This window comes from Macrobrachium nipponense, chromosome 23 (genome assembly GCF_015104395.2).
Source record: "Macrobrachium nipponense isolate FS-2020 chromosome 23, ASM1510439v2, whole genome shotgun sequence".
NCBI classification, from domain to species: domain Eukaryota; kingdom Metazoa; phylum Arthropoda; class Malacostraca; order Decapoda; family Palaemonidae; genus Macrobrachium; species Macrobrachium nipponense.
In genome coordinates, this window is record NC_061090.1 from 5,837,984 (window position 1) to 5,856,873 (window position 18,890).

Here is an 18,890-nt window from a genome sequence, read left to right on the forward strand (position 1 = left end):
CCCTCACGCAGGAGGTAAGGCAGGACCTAGCCTGGTGGCTGGATGACAGGAACCTCTTAAGAGGAGTGCCTCTCCACACTCCCCCCCGGAGATGCTGCTGTTCTCAGATGCATCAAACGAGGGATGGGGCGCACACCTGGAGGAGTTGCTGACTGCAGGAGTGTTGGACCATCACGACAAGCACCTTCACATCAATGTCCTGGAACTCAAGGCAGCATTCCTCGCTCTCCAAGAGTTCCGGGATCACTTGATGGGACACTCGGTGGTGTTGATGTGTGACAACACCACGGTAGTGGCATACGTCAACAACAGGGGGGCCTAGTGTCTCTCACGTTGCACCAGTTGACTCTGCTGGTGCACGAGTGGGCCGTGGCTCACTAGATAGAGCTGTCAGCCAGCTACATTCCCGGCAAGAGGAATGTAGTAGCAGACATGCTCATCCATCGGGATCAGGTGATAGGGACCGAATGGTCCCTCCACCAGGACGTGGCGGAAAGGCTCTTCGACCTGTGGGGGTGTCCAGTCGTAGATATGTTCGCCAGCCGGCATAACAGAAAACTTCAGGTTTTCTTTTCAGCCGTGCCGGACCCATGGGCAGCTGCAGAGGACGCTCTCCAACACCCGTGGGACAACCTCTTCGCCTACGCCTTTCCCTGTTCAGCCTGATTCACAAGGTGATCAGTCGAGTGCTGGCCACCCTGAATCTCAGGATGATCCTGGTGGCTCCCAAATGGCCACAGGCCATTTGGTATCCGGACCTGCTGGCTCTGCTTGCAGAAGCACCGAGAGAGGTTCTTGCCCAGCCACACGTAGAACGGTACCACCGAGCAATCCAGTCTCTACATCTTCACGGCTGGCTGTTATCCACCATCTCTTGCGAACGAGGGGCTTTTCTCGTAGCCCAGCAACAGAGATGGCTGGAAATGTCAGACAGTCCTCTGCAGCTGTGTACCAGGGGAAGTGGGCCTTCTTCTGTGGTTGGTGTTGTAGACGGGGTCTATCTCCTCTCAGAGCCACTCTTCAGCAGGTAGCGGATTTCCTCTCAGTCCCCACAGTCAAAGGATATAGAGCCGCCCTGGCACTAGTCCTGAACCTGAGGTGATTGGACATCTCAAACTCGTTCGAGATCTCCTTGCTAATGAGGAGCTTTGAAAGGTCTTGCCCACCAAGAGAACTCAGGCCCCCTGAGTGGGACATGACTCTCGTCCTTAGGAGTTTGACTCGAAGACCTTTCGAGCCACTCCGAGAGTCGTCAGACAGGGATCTGACTCTCAAAACCCTCTTCTTGCTGGCCCTGGAATCGGCGAAGAGAGTAGGGGAACTTCATGGTCTGTCATTCAATGTGAAACATTCCATCGGATGGGGATCTGTGACACTCAACTTCGTCCTGAACTTCGTTGCTAAGACTCAGAATCCGTCGATCCCTGACGACAGGTTCGAGTCTTTCACAATCCCTTCCCTAATGGACTTCACCAACAATGATTCGGATGAGATGCTGCTTTGTCCTGTGAGGGCACTACGACACTATCTGAAGAGAACTCGACACCTCAGGCCTGCGTGTCGACGCCTCTTCGTCAGCGCCGGGGTGACCAAGAAAGAAGTTTCCAAGAACACTTTCTTTCTGGCTGCGTGAGGTGATCAGGAGGGCGTACGAGGCTGATGGTAGTGACAACATCCATATGCTCCGTCCGAGAGCCCACGAAGTCAGGAGCGTTGGTCCTTCCCTTGCGTTCCGCAAGAACTTCTCCGTGGCGCAGGTCCTGAAGGCAGGGGTCTGGGCCAACCAGACCACCTTCACCTCCTTCTACCTTCGGGATATGCCCACAGGTCCTTGGACACTTTTTCCTTGGGACCCGTGGTGGCTGCTCAACACGTTGTGTAGCTAACCCAGACCCTAGCAGGCTGAACAGCATCGATTCCTGGTGTGACTGTAGAATGGATGAGTGAATGAGAGTGTGACTGGCTCCTCTTCCCCATCTTTTTCTCCCCTCTACCTGTGGGCAGAGGGACACGGTCGTCACCCTGCTGGAAAGGATGAGCTGCAGGTAAGCTACTCGACCGAGCCCCATCCTATCCCTTTCACTAGGGATAGGAGTGAATATCCACCACTTCCCCCAACAAGGGGCGGGAAGTGGAAGCCAACAAGAGACAAACCCATAATTTTATGTTGCCTCTTGCAAACAGGAACAAGTTCTTGCTTGCTAGTTTTAAAAGATACGCTTGCCTCTCTCTTATTACTTGGGTTCAGAGGTCTGACCATTGATCCTGTGGTGCACACCCCGATCAATTGGATAGAGGCTAGGATACCTCCCTCGCTCTTACAATCAGGGAGGCAATCCAAGGTTGGGCGAACACCAGTCTGTTCACAAAAGACTCAGATTCCTCCCACTAAGAAGTGAGTCTTCCTATTGTAAAAGGACCGATGGTTTGTATACCGTACCGGAACAAATGACAATTTGTCAAAAATTGCATTTTTCCTAACTACACAAACCTGAGGTTCTTTTACACATAGTCCCACCTCATGCCACCCCTCACTCTGCATTCTTTTGCCTGGGCCTAAAGCAAAAGTGATTCTTCACCTCCCAGTCGCGCTGCGCGCACACTGTCGGACAAGCAGTTAACTACCAAACTCCCTTGTTCGAAGCTTACAACCGTCCAACTGCCGCTAGTTACCTTCCTATTGTAAAAGGACCTCAGGTTTGTATAGTTAGGAAAAATGCAATTTTCGACAAATTGTCATTTTATCAATGTAGGCTACAATTTTATTTCCAGGAACATAAAAAGAGGTCATTGGTTTTTATTTATCCAATAGATTAGATTTGTTTCAGTTTATGGGTAAATTTAGATCAGTCTGTATAAAGTTTAGGCCAACTTTAATGCAGGTTGATATGTGATTAGGTCACCATTGTTTCGATTTGGCATTTTGACTTGACAGTCGTTTGATAGGAAGCAATTTCGCCAGTTAACATTTTACTCAATTGTTTGGAGCTCATGAGAATTAACTGTGCATAGGCTTAGAATGTAGGTGCAATTTTACATAGATTTACATAATTTCATGAATGTAATAGAGTATTTAGTAGCCGAAATTAGGTCTGCCTGCATATTTACCATTAATTTTGGTACAGGTAATTTGCCTGGACTTTAACCAGGTCAAAACTTACTTGAAATTCTTGGACTAACTGATCTTGCCTGAAACTCATGCCATAGTTTAATTACTTTGAGCCCTTTTAGGCTAAATGAACTGACCTAAAATTTGCTTTACCTCGCTTCATTTACTTAGATTTACCAAGCAATTTATTAATCATTTACTCTTTCTGGCACAAGTCTGAATCATGTTATGAGCATTGAAGAATAGTGTGCTTAACAGCTCGTCCTTCATTTACCATTTTAAGTGAGAACATTCACCGTGTGACAAAATTTTCCACAGACCTTCAGCCGACTTCTCTGAGCCATGCACACAAGTTAGAAGTTAACTTATGCCTTAAAGTAGACGTGTTCGATCAAGAAAGAAAGTGCTAGGAACAGATTGTTGTGACTTACCCAAGTGACATTGAGTAAGGTAGGGAAGAATGAGACTTTGTTGGTAATGCTACCTATAAGGCTAGTTAATAATAGTGATAAGGTTAGGTTAGGTCAGGAACGCGGTGTTAGAATTTTTATGTGATAACGAGAAATGGAGCTCGGGTGTAGGTTGCAAGATGAGATGGGGTCTTGAAGTGACATCACACACTACTCCAACCATATTTATCTCAAAATTTGGACATGAAAAAGTATTTTCGAGCACGGGCCTGATTATTTGCGATCTTGGCACTGATGAGAAACACATCATGCTCAATGCGATGTAAGCAGACATAGCAGGATAGCCTAGCCTTCCTTTCTTTTGTAAGTATGACAAAGTTACTGTTTTAAGAGGAATAAAAGCACATAAATTAAGGCTAAAACTAATACAATAATTTGCAAATAAGTGGGAATAAACTTGTACAGCTTTTTTTTTTTCTTTTTTTTTTTTTACTGTCAGCCTAAAAGGCTATTTTCCTTATTTTACACATATGAGAACGTCACTCACCATGATGATGTAGTAAGCATAGATAATGGGTAAATTGATATTTTACACCCTGACTGATTGTGAGGCTACACATGATATTTTTTCTTCCATGTTTTGATGGCTGTTGTATGTTTCATTCGATTATTGTTTACAGAAAAGCTGAGTTTTCAACTTTGATTAACGTCGAAAACAACAGCTCTTCCTGAAAAAAAAAACAATGAACAAAACACTCAGCGGTGTGGTTGGTATAGTATTAGCGTCCCACCTCGGTGATCGTGGGTTCGATTCTCGGCCATTCCATTGTGGAGTGAGAGATGTCTATTTCTGGTGATAGAAGTTCACTCTCGACGTTGTTCGGAAGTCACGTAAAGCCGTTGGTCCATGCAACATAAAAGCACCATACAACAAGAACAACAACACAAAAAACATCTTAATTTTGCTAATAACCACCGGTATTGTATTAAATATCAACTAAACATTCCAAAGGCTTTTATTTATATGGCTAAAACGTGCGCGAGAAATATTTGAGGTGTGTGGAAGCTCGTGGTATCCATGATCACACCGGCTTGGTTTGTTGACATAACACCAAGATCCACCGATCCATCACAGAGAAATTATGGTAATTTTTTAAAAATCTTATCTCGGAAACCATCACTTGGCGAATAGAAAGATTGGGGTGTTTTGAACTCCTCTCACTGCGAACTACACATCTATGGGTGTGTCATACTTAGGTTGCAGACCGGCTGGAAACTGTAATTAGATCCATTGTAATGTTCTTGTGTTAAGAATGAAACTGCGCTTAAAAGAAGGCTAAAATAACATTTAGGTGAAAAAGCTTTATTAGACTAGCTAGCAGAAACAAAGACAGCAGTGAGAGACAAACTTAACTAAAACATATTAGAGAACAAGGACAATGAGGAAACATTACCTGCAAGACTCGGAGGCATAACTAATGTTGAAGACGTAAGAGTGAGAACTAAATTGGAAGGAAGACAGGCCTGGTCAGGGTAATACCAAACCAGACCATCTCATGGGAATTCAATTTGCTTGGGAGAACAATTAAAAGCATAAAGATAACTTGCAATAGTGAAAATAAAAGTAATTTTTGGGTAGGGCTGTTCTTTTGATGGTACAAGCATAATATTTGACATGAATGTTAACTGTGTTATTTGAAAAGTGGCCTCCAATGTGGAGGCCACTTGTCCAAGAAGCCCAGCAGAGTTAGTTTATTGATTGAGATGTTGTAGGTTAAAAGCTCACCTTATTAGACTTCAGTACAGGTTGTAGGTTAAAATAAAAAAAAATATCTAATCAAAAGCTCACCTCATTAGACTTCAGTACAGGGCACTAATTCCAAAGTAAACTTACAATCCTATGAGAACAACCCTTGAAACAATCCTATGTGAACAACCCTTGAAACAACAGACTGAGACGTCCCAACAACCACAACTTATCGTTACCATTACTGCCATGGACTCTCCGCCCACCATGCTTCCTTCACCTATGCCACCCCTTCTCATCTTCACCTTTACAAACCCCCACCCAATCCTCAAAACTGCATACCTCCATGATCTAAGATACTTGTCATCCAGAACCTCTTCTTACAAAATTTACATTTCGCCCCAGGGATTTTAAGAAAATTCTGGATAATCTTGATAGCTGAGGTGGAGAAGACCCTGATGGTTTCTTCTCTTTTTTTTTCTTTAATGGGCATTCTCCCATTGATTTTTATGTCGACGCAGTAGCTACAGGCCAATCTCAATTCTCCTTGTGCTCTCTAAAGTTGCTGTAAAACTTATTTTTAAACCAGTATATAGGAAATAGGTTAAATCTAAAGGTTTGCTAAAGTCCTGTACACACTATGCATCATGATGCTCGCAGTGTTAGATGGATGCGTTGAAAAACTACTTTTTCAACACGAAGCTGCATCACCAGCGTGTTGATGGGGCAGAGCCATTTCATTACTCAGCTCAGTGATGTATGAACATTCAAAGGGGAAGGATGTCTGCTCACCACCACATGCCAAACCCCTTGAGTGGACAAGGACTAACATTACATTTTATTGAATTACTGAAGGAACATCCATCTGTTTGGAACATCAAATGGAAGCGTTACAAGATAAGAAACATCAGGAGTGTGAGCTTGGAAACCATAAAATCAAAATCAGAGCTATTGAGTTTTGTAAACTGTACATTGTAGAATGAAGACATTACTAAAAAGCTGCACACCCTGAAGACACAATTCTACATGGAAATTTCTGCAATCAAAGCATTACAGTAGTCTGGAGCTGGCACAGAAGATCTCTACACTCCAAAGTTGGCACAGAAGATCTCTACACTCCGAAGTTATGGTGTTGTGATGAGCTGCGTTTCTTGTAATAAAAAAATATTTGTGTACTTTGTACCTATATTTGAACCTTACTTTCAAAAAAATCTTCCCTAAGGACATTATAGATGGCTTCACAGGTTTCGGGATGATTAGACTGAGGCTCTGTTTTGAAATCCTGGTTGAATATTGGAGGCTTGCGTACGATCCTCCAGCTGCAAGAACGAGCTCCTGGTGATATGCTGTCTCGAAAGCTGGTGTCCTGCTTACAGATATATGGTTAAATTTTTTTCCAACAATTTATAAAATGCAAGAATTGGCATTCTTGTGTAATTTTCAAAGTCTGTTGGATTTTTGACTTGTAGCTCCAAAAATATTTCATTGAAGCTTCCCTTCAGAGGTCGCCGAGGAAGCCATTGCTTACACCACAAGGTTCTACGTTTCTTCCTCAAAAGTTTTTCATTTTGCAGCACACAAAGCAACTACACCCCACAGTAGTGTCTCCTGGCAAAGTACATCATTGGCAGACATCCTGCTATTGAAAGCTGAAATGCGAGAACAAGTGAGCAGTGTTGCAGTACAGTTTGGCCGCTATTAATTTTTTTCAATACCACTACTGCATCACGTAGCTGATACATGATGGCATAGTGTGTACCATGCTTAACACAGAGGAAGCAGCCAGGTACCTGCGATGCTCTTTTAGATTTCCCATGTCATCTGCAAGAGAACCTTGATAACGGCTTTGAGGGCAGAGTAATTCAGATAGATTTTAGTGCTGCTTTCGATTTAGTAAATCACAAGGCACTTATTCATAAACTTCAGAATCTTGGAGTGGGTGGATATATTTTAGGATTACTTTAATTTCCTTACAGGTAGGTAGCAACAAATTGCTGTGGACGGGATCTTTAGTGAACCAAGACCTATTGTGCCTGGAGTTCCACAGGGCAGTGTTCTTGGTCCTTTGTTATTTTTAGTGTATATACAAGTGACGTGGTTGTTGGCCTGGAAAACAAGATTGTTCAGTATGCTGATGATGCAACACTTGTAGCTGTAGTAAATTCTCAACTTTTGAGAAATGAAGCTGCCCTCATACTCAATTTTGATTAGCAGATCTCCTACAGATTTCTCACCCCATCCTCCCTTTCAGGTGGATGGAACTTGGCTGAATGAGTCTGAAGCTTTAACTATGCTAGGTGTAACATTCGACTCGGTTCTAACTTTTGAGAAACATCCAATAAAAGTTTCAGCAAATGCCACACAAAAATTATGTATTATCATAAGGCCTCGTATATTCATAACAGTGATAAAATCATTGCAACCTTTTTCAGGTTATTTATACTCCCTTTACTGAAATACTGTTCTCCGGTTTGGATGTCTGCTTCTGCCAGAGAGTTACCTCTTTTAGATAGTGGTTTGTGGTGGAAGGTTTCTCGTTTTCTAATAGTAATAGTTATGAATGGTCCTGTTTGTCACTTTTTCATAAGTTGTATTTTAACAGAGATCTTTCACACTCACAATTGATCCTTTATCCCCTTTAGCTGACGAGAGCAGCCAGATTCGCTAAACAGCAGCACCAGTATGTAGTTACTGTGCCTCGCTGTCGAATTTCTTGGTTCCAGAGGACCTTTATTCCTCACACCGTTGGAGTGTGGAACAGCCTCCCAGAGGAAGTCGTGCAATTGGAACTTCAAAAGTTCAGGCATAGGTGCATTACATTACTACCCTAATGCTCTTCTTGCCTTTTAATACATTTTCATCTATTAATTTATTTGTTTTCTTTTCTAATAAGCCGAGTCTATTCTTTCTGTATTTTCCTTTACCTCGTCTTACTTCTTCCAAAAGAACACCATATTCTTTGGAAGCTTGAATTTCAAGCCAATGGACCCTTTGGGCTTGGTCCATATGAATAGGTTTCAAAAAGATATTTCATTTACTAATTAAATTGAATCAACTATAATAATCTTGGTGCAGTACTTTTAGCGGAAATCCACTCCAACTCAGATTTCCTTCTATAGGCACTCCAACTTATAGTCCCTCATCCAGGAGGAGCATTCCTTTATCTCCCAGGATATCTCCTGCTATCGTTAACCCTTTCTTCATTCACCTCCCCCTCACTAGAATCCCTTGAAGAACTCTGGCAGCTCAGTCCTTCGCAAGTCTATCTCATGACGTGGCATATCATCCACAAACACATTATTTTGAGAAATAATTCCAGTTACGATCCCCTTCTTCCATTAGTGCAGCGTGCATGGGGAGGCTGGACCCACACTTCTTCTCCCACCTGAACAGGAACAACAGCCATAGTAACTGGCACTGTCCCCGGGTGTCTTCACTCATTTGTAGATAGCCCTCGGAGAAACTCTACTCTCATCTAACCCTTTCCCAGGTGTCATATTATACCAGAACACAACTTCTAATGAATTTATAACTCCCCTCTAAGAGATGGTTTTGATAATTGTGTGGTGCCTCTCCACAATACCATTCCCACTTAATTGCTTTATGGACGGCACAAAAATATCTGAATAATCCATCCCTCCAACATCATCTTTAGTACTTCCGAAATGAATACTGTACTATTATTCATAAGAATCTCATCTACAGGACCCCATTCCAGAAGATTATATTCAATATATCTGCTACTTCCTCGGCTCTCTCTCTCTCTCTCTCTCTCTCTCTTCAGACCTTTCCGCACTGCAAATCTGGACAGCCACAGTCAGTTATTGACAAATATGGGACATTCCTCTATGGCAAGTCTCTTCCAATCTCTGTCCACGATCACACTACCTGCCTCGTGCACCACTGGAGCAAGATCGATTGACTGGCATTGCAAACAGCTTGCAACAACATGTTTCGCCCATTGTTTATCTGTCTAATTTCTGTGCTAAAAATGTAGTCCTATTTACATCCATATGATACCTGCTGTGCTCCTCTCTGACGTCAATAGTGCTCAGGCAACACAGATCCTCACTGCTCACCCGGTTCTCTAGTTCATTCAAAAGCCTGCTCTTTTTAATCCGGGTCAAGACATCAGCCTTGTTCTTCACCATACTTCTTAGTGTCATCCTCGGTTGTAATCCAAATTCTTTAATAAGCTCTGTCACAATGCCAAATTGTCAGTTTATTATCGTCTCTCCTACTCCCATTGTATGCATCCTTTTATCCTCTGTGATAATAGATTTCATCCACCCAGGAAGAGTAGCAGAATCAGTCTTAATCTTCAATTTCTATAGTCGCCACTGTAGGCCAAGATTGATGCCCTTTACTACAGCTTCCAACTCAGCCACTTTAATATGATTGCTGTCATGTTTCTTTCACAACCAAGCTGCATTCTCAACCATAACACCAATCTCCAACACAACTCCCAACACTAAACTATTTGCATCGCACCAAAGAACCCCATCCTCAGACCGAGAAACATGCCACGGCCCTTCGTTTTATCTTCTGGACAGCCTCTTTGAGCATCAGCACAACATCTGGGTCTACATTACTGTCCCATGACCCACCCCTGCTCATCGTTCACATAGCCACAAGCTACTCGTATCCAATTGGCAATGAGGCAGTGGCCCACCAGTTTTCCACAAATTGAGAACTACTCTCTCCTCGATATCTCATCCTAAATCTCTGGGATAGCGTCATCTCTTGCAAAATACTGAACACCATCTTTCTCACTTATTTTAAAACCCAAACCAGGACTTCCAGCTAAAGTCTCAGGTGGTTTAGCAATCAATCCATTCAGTCTTAAGTAAGCGACCAAATCAGAATCTGGCACCTAAGTTTCGTCAACTAAAATGTCATTGATGTAAGAACTTATAGAGTCTTTTATTTCCCTACTCCTCCCGAAAACAGTTTTAACATCTCCACCTTAATTCGAGAAACAGAATTCAACCCAAATCCCAACCTTGTTAAACAAGAAATCCGCCCTTAATAATTTACGAGTTGATGACACCACATATTCTTGGCCACTCTAATTTCAGATAAGCTGACTTCAAATCTACAATACCTACCATACCTTGCATTCTGCGACATTCACATAAGGACTCACCACTCACACCAGTAGCATCATCTCCAATATGACGCTACAAACTTGTTCAGCCCTCTCAAGTCCAGTACTGGTCTAACTTTATTTTTAGTTGGTTGCTCAACAGCCATTAAGGGCAAGACCCTATCCTCATTCTGCTTGTCTCAGGGGAGCGAAATACTCTCTTCACTCCATCTATCTACTTCCACCTCAAACTCCCTTCTCTTCTGTTCATCCCATCTTTATCGTAACACTAATCTTATTCATTAACTCTATTTCCCTCTTTCATGAACCACTCCACTGTCCATTGACTTCCATCAAATAATACCACAAAATCTTTATTTTCAATTGTAATAACACTGGAATTACCACATGCATTAGCCATAGTACCCCACTCCAAGTTATCACTTATCACTGAACATCTTGCCTTAGGGTAGGTTTACACCTACGCACTTTTGTGTTGTGGGCTGTTATGGCGTGGGACCATAAGAAACCACACGAAAGCGCACCAAAAGCACGCCAGGTCGCTGGCAGTGGCTGGCGCGGACCGTTAAAGTCACACAGCGCTGCCAGGATTTTAAAACTTCAAATTTCTGCGCAGCGTCTGGCGGCGTGATGAAGTCACACGAAACCGTAAGCAGTGTGGCGCGGCGCCGCAACAATAATAAATGATTTTTTTTAGTTTTTTTTAATATCAAATGATTTTGTACATTTTATATCATTCATAATGTTTCTTTTTTAAATGAATATGTTGAAATACTGACTTGCATTTACATTTTCCTTATTGATGCTTAATTTATATGTCATGGCAATATATATGATGATATGATTGGGTGAAATGAAATTGAATAACGAAAAAGCATTGCCATAAAGAATAATAACATGAAGAAATATAACAGGAAATCTAACATGATATATGATATATGAAATAAATAGAACTCGGAAAATAACTTGAACTATAAAATGAAATGCAACATGAAATAAATATGGCCATCAAATGATATAATAACATACAAGGTAAAGAACAATGATATAATATTGATAACATGATCAAATGAACATGAACACACACGAATGATAATGAAACAATAATTAACACTGACTGGACATGGTTATTAACAAGGGAACAATGAAAAATCCGTAACTGACTAAAGACATATTGACCTCAGTTGATAATATAAGATATTTGCAGTTGAAAATGTTATGATATAAACCAAGTCACAATTTCATTTTCTTACGTTATATTCTTTTCATGTTCATTTTCTTACATTCTATGCTTTCCATGTTTGTTTAAGTATTTTTTGTTATGTCCATCATTTGCTTCTCATTTGTTTCATTATTATGAATTATGTTATTATTACTTTCAGCTAATTATTTTCCAACAAAATTTTTTATATGTACCAATCCTCATTCCAAAATTCTTCATTATATTGAGATTGTTATTAGTTCTTAGGACAATACAAAAGTATGAAAGTATAAAACAATAAAAAATACATCATGATCTTTATTTACAATTATGTAAGTACATTGGTTGGGTTATGTTCTGTTACATAGTTCTTTGGGTCCTCTAGTCATCAGTAGCTGGTCGTCCTCGAGGAAACACCATTCGCTCTTGCCATTCCACTGCGCCTGCATCCGATGAGTAGTACTGGGCCAGGTAATCTCTGACGGCCTTCGCTCGACATGTGTAGTTCGGTCCCCTTCTTGCCATGAGTCGTCCCATGAGGTTCAGCGACTCCTGCCTTCAAGTACCTGGTACGACGTTATGGTGTTGGCCCTCATGGTCGACGTCAGTGCCAGCTTGAGTCCTCTCATGCAAACCGCATTTCCGTGTCCTTCAAAATGGGCGTCAGCCTTTCGACCATCTCCTCGAACAACTCAGGGTAGATGCGTAGAAAGTTCTTGTGTCCTTTGCAGTCCTCCTTGTTCAGTTCTTGTAGCAGCTGGTCGTAGTCTCCATGTAGTTGTCGCCGTGTAAGCCCCTCCCGAGCCCAAATCCGGCATGCCCTGCCGTCCTTTCTGCATAATTGTGCAGGTGGGTGTGGCACTGTAGTACGTCTTCTCAACCCGCCAATGACCTGGACTGCACAGAGACACTGGACAGCTACCGAAAATCTCTGGGTCTCCTGGGGTGAGAGTCTGTTGAGGTCCATATTGCATGCAGGGTGGGTGTGGAATGAAGGATGTGCTCGGCAGGCCTCTATATATACCCAAGGTTCATTTCTGGCACGGTGCATGTGCAACAATCATGCACCGTTCCACACTGTCTCACGTAGATGTGCGCACACTCCACAACAACACCGCAAGCCACCCACAACACACTCCTACACGGAGTAACAAAGCCGCAAGAGCGCGTGCCCTGGCATAGCAACAACCACCATAAAACCACACCAATGCCGTAACACTCCGCTGGACACCACTACGTCACCGCAACAACACGCCGTAACATGCCTGTAACACACCGCATGGGTCTACGCCACACCGCCCAATAACGGTCATTTTTTCTCCTCACCGCATCAATTTTCGTGTGGTTTCCTGCGGTCCCACGCCGTATCAGCCCGCAACACAAAAGTGTGTAGGTGTAAACCTACCTCTACCAAACAGCTTTGCCCTCGGCCACTGTAACACCTCCAAAACCAATTGACTGCATTCATGCCCAAAATTTAATAAATATTGTTAATTAGTTTCTCAGCCACTGAAGGAGTTACAGTAACTGCAATATCATCAATACAGATAGCGCTGGAGTTATGTATTTCAGTGTTGCGATGGGGTTAGCAATTAATACCAACGACAATAATTTGAAAATATTTTAAAATTAAGCATACGACGGGTGCAGGCAGCAGTGTACAATCAGGCTTCACGAGATACCAAATTACAATTGACTAACTTCTTCACCTCGATCTCTTTACCCTGTGTATTTAAATGAGATCAAAAAGTAAAAGAATGATAAAAGTATTATTGGTAACGTTATACTTGTTGCGTAATTGCGCACAGCCTTAAACAATCGAACGAGAAACAGCTGGCAGGTTGGGATGTTGCTCTTGTTCTGTTCATTTGTTTAGCCTCCCTCTTTGTGCTTATCCTTAGCATCTCATGGACAGTGGAACAGTTTGTTATGAATTTAAAACTATCGGTTGTGATTTTGTGACATGTTGAATGTAAAAAGAGAGAGCGAGGCGTTGTAGCAAAGGATAAAAAATGCAACGAAAAATATAAGCTAACTTTGTATGAACAAATTACGTATATATATAGAGAGAGAGAGTAAGCAGAACTAATAAAGAAATTTTTTCAATGTAAAAGCTTTAGCTTTATATTAGCAGTATGCACACAACTCATCAACGTTTGCTAGGTCTCCTCATTTAGATATGGAGGCTTAACAAGTTAACATTTCAGAATACTAAAGAAAGAGTAACTTTAATTAAAATTCTTCGGGTCGATCAAGGTAAATTATTTTTATTCTCAAAACCGTGGTGCGAGTGACAATTGCAGTTTTAATTAAGGCATGGTCAAACTAAAGTCAGTTTTATGTGTCACTGGCCTTTCCCGTCCCATCAACCACATACACATACTTGTAGTTTATACGAAAGTTGTGCTTTTATGGGAACCATATAGAAGGAAACAAGACTCAGGCCCCCAACCCTTCGTCGTGCCTTTCTGACGACGCGAGGCCATTTGCTCTTGTTTTGCTTTTGAAAACTAATTGCGTTGTGGCGCCCGCTATGACTTAACATGGCAATGGTCGTTGGTGTAGGTTAGGGCGATGCTGGCTGACTGTTCCATAGGTCTTAGGATCGAAAGAAGAAGAAAAAAGATAAGGTAGATTTCTTCGTTGACGATGCACCATATACATGGTACTATTACTTTTTAGTTTTCTGAAAAGAAAACTTTAGTACCAGCTTCTTCTGTCCATCCGCATTTCTTCTGTCCGTACTTTTTCTGTCGTCCTTCAGATCTTATAAACTAACTACTAAGGCTAGAGGGCTGTAAATTGATATGTTAATCTTCCACCCTCCAATCATAATCATCTCACCTAAGAAATTGTTGCCCTCTAGCCTCAGTAATTTTTATTTGATTTAAGAATAAAGTTAGCCATAATCGTGCTTCTGGCAACGGTATAGGCCAGACCACTACCGTGCCGTGGTTAAAGTTTCATGGGCGCGGCTCATACAGAATTATGCCGGAACCAGGACCCACTTACCGAAACCTCGGGGTGCACTGTAGGTATTTTGCAGCGTCCCTTTGGCCCCTAACTGCAACTCCTTTCATTCCTTTTACCGTACCTCCGTTCATATTTTCTTTCTTCCTTCTTACTGTCCACCCTCTCCTAACAATTGTTTCACAGTGCAACTGCGAGGTTTTCCTCCTGGTACACCTTTGAAACCTAACTACCTTCAAAATTCTTTCCGGTGCTGAATGACCTCATAGGTCCCAGTGCTTGGTCTTTGGTTTAGACTTTATATTCCATCCACTTACCGAAAGACAGATCTATTTTCGGTGGCCTTGATTATATGATGTAACGGAAAACTCGATTACTTGTTTTATGTAGACATTAGCAGAGATACGCTGTACGAATAATAGAAAATTACATTTCAGATACCTTGAAAATAAAGTGTAGGCCTAATACTGGATTGTTTTAACCATTAGCTTCTTTGATTAATACTTAAGCGTTGATATAAAGAGGCTTATAAACATCCAAGCACATCTGCTGCACAGAATCGTATTCAGTATATACAGATGCAACAATACCAAAATGCTTCGTTGGCTCGTAACTATGATGCATTTTCATTTTATTACAAATATTTTTAATTACGATTTAATGACCGGGATCATCTTGGGTGTCTTCAAGCCTCCTTTTCTATTTATAGCAAACTCTATTCCATCAACAGTATCTATGCAAATCTCTCTCTCTCTCTCTCTCTCTCTCTCTCTCTCTCTCTCTCTCTCTCTGACACAGCGTACATTCATGACTACATTATAATCCCCCGAACTTCTCCGCACGAGAAGCTTAGATTTCAAATCATACTCATCCCAATCTGAGGGTAGCACTACAAGTTTTTTAAAAAAACTCTCTCTCTCTCTCTCTCTCTCTCTCTCTCTCTCTCTCTCTCTCTCTCTCTCTCGTAAATTTTCATATCTTACGATCCAAATCCCCCAAACCAAACACATTGAACGTCGCTGCCTTAAGATTGCTATGGTTCCCGCGTAACCTGTTTCAAGTATGAATATTGCATACGTGTACATTCGTGTATAGTGTTTATTCGAGCACAAAACTACGCTGCACCTACGTGTTCAAGAAGCTCTTTCTTTGCTAATCAATTGTGAGGAGAAAAACTCCGGGAATGGAAGCTAAAACAGGCGGGGGAACTCAAAATTGAGAATCGGGAGATTGAATTTCAGTGCTTCGCTTTTACGAAAGTGGTGCAACTTACCTTTGGTAAAACTCTTCCGTTCTTTCTCTCTGGGTCTTCGACGCTCCTCCGTTCTTTCCCTGAAGGGGAAAGTTTTAATCAGGGGACTATAATAACTTGGAGCGTGTTAAAGTGCTCCAAAATTTAATCATTCTCTCTCTCTCTCTCTCTCTCTCTCTCTCTCTCTCTCTCTCTCTCTCTCTCTCTCTCTCTCTCTCTCTCTCTCTCCGTATTTTGGAGTAGAAGCTGAGATTTGGGTTTTCGGTACTAAGATTATTAATAATTTGCTTATAGAAAATGGGAAACAGAGGAAATCAAAGGTAAGGGAAGAAGAAAATGGGAAACAGGAAATCAGAGGCAAGGAAGATAGAAAATGAGAAACAGAGAGGAAATCAATTGTAAAGGGAGATAGAGAATTGGAAACAGAGGAAATCATAGGTAAGGGAAGATAGAAAATGGGAAACAGAGAGGAAATAAATTGTTTAGGAAGATAGAGAATTGGAAACAGGAAATCAAAGGTAAGGGAAGATAGAAAATGGGAAACAGGAAATCAAAGATAAAAGAAGATAGAAATGGGAAACAGGAGAAACCAAAGGTAAGGGAAGATAGAAAATGGGAACAGAGGTAATCAAAGATAAAGGAAGATAGAAAATGGGAAACAGTGAGGAAACCAAAGGTAAGGGAAGAGCAGCATTGTTAAACATAGGCCCAAAGTAAATGAGTATGCAAATAAACAAATATATTCATCAAAAACAATTGACAGATATTAGAAGAAAAATTAAACATTTGTTACATAACAAAGCCATTTCTTGACTGACAGATTTCAACACCTAGCGTACGTTACTCCCATTGGTTCAGGTAACTGGGTCGTATAGTTTATTGGTATGGTTTATGGTCACCGGCGATTTATTTCTATATTTGTTTAATAAAGTTCCTGTAAATTCATTTCATATGGCTCTATATGTGTAGTAACTATGCATAATACCGTTACCACCACCACTATTACTACTACTATTGCCCAAGGTCCAATCTTTCGTTGGACCTTGACTATTACTATTGGCTTCACTACTTCTATAACTGCTACTGTATGATTGGTTTCCCTACGTTGCGTGGAGATACAGTGCGGTAACAACATACTGTACAACAGATTTTTACTCAGCCACTACTTTACTCTCCATGGATCTACACACACACACACACACACACACACACACACACACACACACACATATATATATATATATATATATATATATATATATATATAATATATATATATATATATATATATATATTCTCGTATATATATGTGTGTGTGTTTGTGTGTGTATATGTATAATATATACGTATATATATATATATATATATATATATATATATATATATATATATATATATATATATATATGTGTGTGTGTGTGTGTGTGTGTGTGTGTGTGTGTGTGTGTATTGTTATATCATCTTAAATTATTTCTGTGGTTTCTCTTAACGTAAGTTAAGCTTTTTTACATGAGTCTCAAGAAACTGCTTGTTGATTCTTTTCGCTCCCCTCAAGGGTTTTGTTTTTGTTGTTATATAGTTGTATATATCCGCTCGTTTCCTTTTTTTCATGTTTCAACGAGTGGAGGATCGTCTTCAGTGATTGCCTTTTCCGCCTGATGGTTTTTACGCTGTTATTTTCACGTCATCCTTACTCTACTATGTGGGGGAGTTTTCCATCATGCGAAGGTTAATCGTCACGGTTCCCCGAAGGGAGGTTCAGCATCACCTATTCATACCGCACTCTTCTTCACTGTTTTCTGCAACATTGCCTTCTGGCCACGGACAGGGCATTGAGACGCTCGCTTTTATTTTTGTAAAATGCCAGGCTGCTGTTGCTGGTGAGGGTTGGTCCCGTGCCCTCTTGTGCGAGTTTGTCTGTGGGCTTTCCACACCTTGCATTGACGAGTGCACTGCTGTATCCTCCGAGAATCGTCAGGAGGCCTTCTGAGGCCGGAGAAGGGTGAGCATCCCCTTTTGCCCGTATTTACTTCCCCTTTATGTGAGTGGACTCTAATGTTCGAGTATTGCCTCCAAGCATCAAGTGAAGGCTCCCGTGAGAGCCTTTGTAGACAGTTTTCTCCGAATGAAGCAGTTTCAGTGAGATTTCGCCATATTTGGTGAACAATTAATTATTAATTGAATGAACTAAGGTGTATCTTAATTATTTTTGTAAATGATGAGTGTTAAGGAAAAATCAGTTTTTAGTGTTAAGTTTCTGGGCTTTTTCTCCGCCAATCGTATACACGTGAGTGAGTGTTGATTTCGTTCTACTACTGTGATATTTCTCTCTTACTCTACGGTATAATAGTTAGGTAGGAGTTTGAGGTATGTGAGGACATTTATTGTGTATGCATGGGTGCTTACTTTTCTAGTTCCTCAAGCAGGTTTTCGAGGACATTTCTTTGAGTTTTACTTGTAAATAAATAAGTGTTAAATTTAGACATTTTTTTTTGTCTCCCCCTTTGAGTGTTTTAATTACCTGAAGTCCTGTGTTTAGTAAATCTTTGTCTGGACTGGCAATTGATTTATTGAACGGAAGACCTGCTTTAAACATAATAGAGTAATAACAATAATAATTTATTCTGGCTCTTGGCAAAGAAATTAATAACAGTATATATATATATATATAATATATATATATATATATATATATATAGAGAGAGAGAGAGAGAGAGAGAGAGAGAGAGATTAAGTCGTATATAACCCGTAGGGTGATAGTGCCTTCAGTGAACCTCATTCGGTGCAATGTAGGGATTACTTAAGGCTCTTTGCAGCGTCCATTCATTTTACTGTACCTCCCTTCATATTCTCTTTCTACCATCTTAATGTCCACCCTCTACTCACAATTGTTTCATAGTGCAACTGCGAGGTTTTCCTCCTGTTACTCCTTTCAAACTTTTATTGTCAATTTCCGTTTCAGCGCTGAAGGGCCTTAGTTGTCCCAGTGCTTGGCATAATGCCAAAAATGTATATAAGTAAAAAATAAAAGTCATGTATATATATATATATATATATATATATATAATATATACATATATATATAATATATATA